Here is a 4,952-nt window from a genome sequence, read left to right as displayed (position 1 = left end):
GGATTACAGGCTTGAGCCACCGCGCCCGGCCCATTTTAACTTTAACTGAGGAATGTTCAGTGAAACAACAGAGCTCTCCCCGCATCTTCTCCCTGTCTCGGTGGTCTTCTTTTCCACTATCTTCTTCCCCTTGCCCTCTCCCCACTGTAGTTTTTTTTTTTTTTTTTTTTTCCCTGAGGTGGAGTCTCCCGTCATCAGGCTGGAGTGCAAAGCTGCGGTCTCAGCTCACTGCAACCTCCGCCTCCGGGTTCAAGCGATTCTCCTGCCTCAACCTCTGGAGTAGCTAGGACTACAGGTGCATGCCATCATGCCCGGCTAATTTTTGTATTTTTAGTATAGACTGTGTTTCAGTATGTTGGCCAGGCAGGTCTCGAACTCTTGACTTTGTGATCTGCCCGCCTCAGCCTCCCAAAGTGCTGGGATTACAGGCGTGAGCCACAGCGCCCGGCCTTGTCCTCACCGTCTTCTTTCCCACCCTTTCTCCCTCTCCTCACCCTTTTCTTCCACTGTCCTCTCTACCACCCTGTCTTCTCCACCACCCTGTCTTCTCCCTGCATTTTCTCCCCACTGTCTTCTTCCCCTCCTTCTCCCCGCTCGCACTTTCCAAGGTCTTTCCCACCCTCTCCGTCCCCTCCTCCCCCTCTCCCTGCAGTCTTCTGAGCCCCACTGACTTCCAGCCGCAGCCAACACTGTTCAGTTCTGAGGTAGCGGCGGGGGCGGGGGCGGGGGCAGCCGCGGTGGCACAGCAGCGACTCTCCGGGGTCTCCAGCTGGCTGCTGGGGCGGAGCTCAGGGGCCCAGCTCAGGGGCTGCCTGGGCGCAGAGACACGCTGGGCGCAGGGACACAGGCGCGCGCATGCGTGGAGGGCTTCTAAGTGAAAGGCAGTGGGAGATCGCGGAGAAGGGAGTGGGCGAGAAGACGATCCGGGGAGAAGGCGGTGGGGAGAGGAAGCGGGGATAAGAGGGTGCGGGGAGAGAAAAGCGCGGCAGGAAGTCGCTGCTGCGAGAAGGTGGGGAGATGGAAACGGGAAGAAAATGGTGGGGAGGGGAAAAAACGGTGGAGAGTAAGAGGCTGGGAAAGAAGACGATGGCGAGAGGGAGAGAAGAGGGTGGGAAGAAGTTTGTGACAGACGTTGCTGCGAGACGGTGGGAGGACACGGGAAGGAAACGGTGTGGGGGAATAAAACAGGTGGGTAGAAAACAGTTGTGGGGAAGGCGCCTGGAGAAGACGGTGAAGGGAGAAGACGGCGTGGGGAGAAGACAGTGGGGAGAGGAAAAGAGAAGATGGGGGTGAGGGGAGAGAAAAGCGCCGAAGAAAGACGCTGCTGCGAGAAGAAGGTGGGGAGATGGAGGCCACAAGAAGATGGTGGAGAATAATAGGCTGGGAAAGAAGACGATGGGAAGAGGAGAAGATGGTGGGAAGAGACTGCGGCAGACAGACGCTGCTGCGAGGAGGTGGGAAGACGGGAAGAAAACGGTACGGGGTGAGGAAGAAAACGGTTGCGGTAATAGGCCGGGAGAAGACGGTGGAGGGGCGGGGAGAAGAGGGAGCGGCGGGAAGACGCTGCTGCAGGAATAGGCGGGAAGGTGGAGAGGGGAAGCGAGCGGGTGGAGAGGAGGGTGGGGGAGGCCGTGGGGAGAGGGAGATGGGCGGAAAAGGTGCCCCCACAGGAACTGGTGCTGCGAGGAGGCGGAGAGACTGAGAGGAAGAAAACGGTGGGGAAGGGGAAAAAAACTGTGCGGGGGAGAAGAAGGTGCGGGAAGAAGACGGTGGGGAGAGGGCAGCAGAGGATGCGGGAAGACCGCGGTGGGGAAGAAGGAGGGGAGAAGACGTTGAGGAGAGGGAGAGGGGAGAAAAAGAGAAGAAGACGTTGGGGAAGGGAGAGGTGGGAAAGGAGCAGGGTGGGGAAGGAGAGGGGAGGGAAAGGGCAGAAGGTGGGGAAGGAGAGGGGAGGGAAAGGGCAGAAAGTGGGGAAGAAGACGGTTGGAAAGGGGAGAGGGGAAGAAAAGGGTGGGGAGGGAGAAGGGAAGAGGACGGGTTGCGGGGAAGAAGAAGGGAGGAGAAAGTGGCGAAAACGACGTTGGGGAAAGACGGAGAGGGGAAAAAGATCGGTGGGAGAGAAGAAGATGAAGCAGGGAACGTGGTGGGGAGAGGGGAAGAAAAAGGCAGACGGGCTGAGAGAGAAGACAGTGCTGGGAGAAGAGGGGCGGGCGGAGGGAGGGAGCAGGGAAGCGGGGAAAGACGGTGGGAGAAGGTGGTGGGGGAGAAGAAGGCAGTGTGGGAGAAGAGTTGGGGGGAAAAGAAACAACAGTGATACTAATGTTTAAACGTCGTCGTCTTGGAGCTAAAGAATCAAATGTTGCTTTAGAGTCCCGGCCTAACTTTGTTCAATAAATTCCCACTTCCAAATATTTTGCGATTGCAGTGTGGGTCATTTTTAGTACTTAGATCCAGAGCAGTCTCTGATTGTTAGTGACGGTGCTGTCAAATTGCATGCTGTTCACCACCTATAAACGAAAAGATCGCATTTCCTTGAAGCGCACTTTGATATGTAATTAAAAGACTTTTCCAAGAGGCTCACTGGGGAAAAAATAGAGGTGTGTAGCTTTGGCATTGAACATGGAGTCTCTGATTTTAGATTGCATTTGTTTCCCCAAATCTTTAAGAATGTGGCAGAAACATGATTGTGAATACGGCATTCATTTTGTAGGGCAGTGCATGTTGTTTTAACAAAGATGGGGTAAACTGATAAGCCGATAAGAAAATGTAATTAATTCAATTAATTCACTCATACAAATTTAGGTTTCCTTAATATAAAAAACCCAAAAACAATTAAATTGCTTTAGTCTTTTAATGTAACTTCATGGTTAGAGTCAAGAAAATTTGTAAATGCAATCCTGTAATGTTGAGTTACGCCTATATAAAATACATATTAAACCTAAATGTTGCTTTTTTATTTGGCATTATAAAACTTCATAGAAGTTTATGTGTATTAACACAGGTGAACTTGGCATAAACTAATTGGTTAATGATAACTATTATTGCTTGTAAAAAAAAAGCAGTTAAATGTAAAGGATTTATATTACCCTACATTTTTAAAAAATATTTTCTTCTTTTGCATTCTAGTTTAAAATTCTGGAGTACTTGCTGATCTTATTTCCCCATGAAAATGCTTCAGCTAACTATATTGTATTTCCAAACAAATGTCTGTACTAGAACATCAAGTGCAGAAATTAAGCAAAATCTGTATTTTAGGACAGTTGCAGTGGCTTGCACCTGTAATCCCAGCTCTTTGGGAGGCCAAGGTAGGTGGATGGCTTGAACTCAGGAATCCCAGACCCGCGTGGGCAACATGGTGAAACCCTGCCTGTAGAAAAATAAACAAAAAATTAGCCGGGCATGGTGGTGCACGTCTTGTATTTTATTCGATCAAATTGAAGGCTTCATTTTTACTTGGAAAACAAAATGATTTAATGTACTCATACAGAAAATAATTAACCTCATGCCCCAAAGGGGTTCACTTACAGCACACGTTCATTCACACTGTCAGACAGTGGGTTAAATGTATCTGAGCACCGTCTATGAGTCAGGAACACAAGTCAGTATCCGCACTGAGTATTACCCAAGTTTTCCCATCTGTTATATAGAGTTATATAAAGTAGCATAGATAATTTCATAGACTTCATCTCTTTAATTTGTTGTGGAACACTAACATGACCTCCTCGTATATAATTATCAGTGCTACTCTTAAACAGATGTTATCATCTGGATATTTACTAGACTTAAATGACTTGCTGCAGATATTAGATATGTCATCCATATCTAATGTATACTATACTAACTGTAATAAATTGAATTATTAAGTCTCACGTGGTTTTGGTTTTAAATAAGCTCTTGGAAATCAGGTGGTTTGTGTTTTGTTTTCATCTTATTGTACTATGAAGTAAAGTGGATGAAGATTCTGGAAGCACAACTGCACCACCACCCAGTGAAAAGGTCCATTGTTAGTTCCCTCCGTGCAAGCTGTAGGTATTTAACACACCATCAGGCATAGGCAACCTTTGCAACATTAAAACGGGAGGTTGCAATTTGAGTCATTCTTAGTCACTGACAGTCTCTATGTGCAAATTTAACAGCATGGCCACCCTATATACACATAGGACAGTGTTTGGATTGGCTTTTTAAAACAAATTATATCCTTTAGCAAAAAAAAAAAAAAAAAACAAAATTGCAAGAACAAAAAAAAAAAAAAAAAAAAACACGCATGGTAATAACTGCAAGTTACCATGCTTTCTTAAGGAGAGTATCTGAAAAAGATACATGAAAACAAACTACATTTGTCTTTTTAAAAGCATTCTATGTTATTGTGGAAGCAACGTCACAGAAAAAAACGGTTAGAAAAAATCTGAATCAGCATGAAATAAAATATTTTGAGAGTTATTGAACACTGTTCATTTTCATGAAAATAGGACAAGGTTATTTATTTAGCACAGGTATTTCTGTGATTGTGATACATTAGCAAAATTAGCTGTGTTCTGCGATGCTCGAACTTGCTCTGTGTGTGAAATGGCCTACCATTAATAGAAGGAAATTTATTGTGAAACATGTACTGTAGAATTAAGTTCAAAATCTATCTCTGCTTAAATCACTTAATTTTGTTAAATAGAACCTGGTTTCCAACATTGTTTTTTTTCCTCCAGAAAAGCACAGTCTGCTCAATCCTTAACCAAGTGGAAGAGAGAAAATATTCAAGAAAGCCAAAGCAATTGTGCACGTCACACTGTAGTTGAAAAGTGTTCTGATACTGAAGCTATGTCCAGTATTTTAAGCTGCTTTTATGCAGAGTGATCACTTGTACATTAATCTCAGAAGATTCTAGATGGAAATTCAGAGGGGCCCAGTCAATTAAATGTGCCTCTCTGAGAGAATCCCAGTGATACTTACTCAATTTC

The 4,952-nt window shown here is 46.0% G+C and overlaps 1 pseudogene; it reads right to left on the bottom strand.

Annotated features, from left to right (window-relative positions):
* Positions 1-272: 272 nt before the first annotated feature.
* LOC105518999 lies at positions 273-3,538 on the bottom strand (annotated as a pseudogene).
* Positions 3,539-4,952: the final 1,414 nt, after the last annotated feature.

The sequence above is a fragment of the Colobus angolensis genome, unplaced genomic scaffold (genome assembly GCF_000951035.1).
Source record: "Colobus angolensis palliatus isolate OR3802 unplaced genomic scaffold, Cang.pa_1.0 Scaffold335, whole genome shotgun sequence".
NCBI classification, from domain to species: domain Eukaryota; kingdom Metazoa; phylum Chordata; class Mammalia; order Primates; family Cercopithecidae; genus Colobus; species Colobus angolensis.
This window is presented reverse-complemented; position numbering and strand designations above follow the sequence as displayed.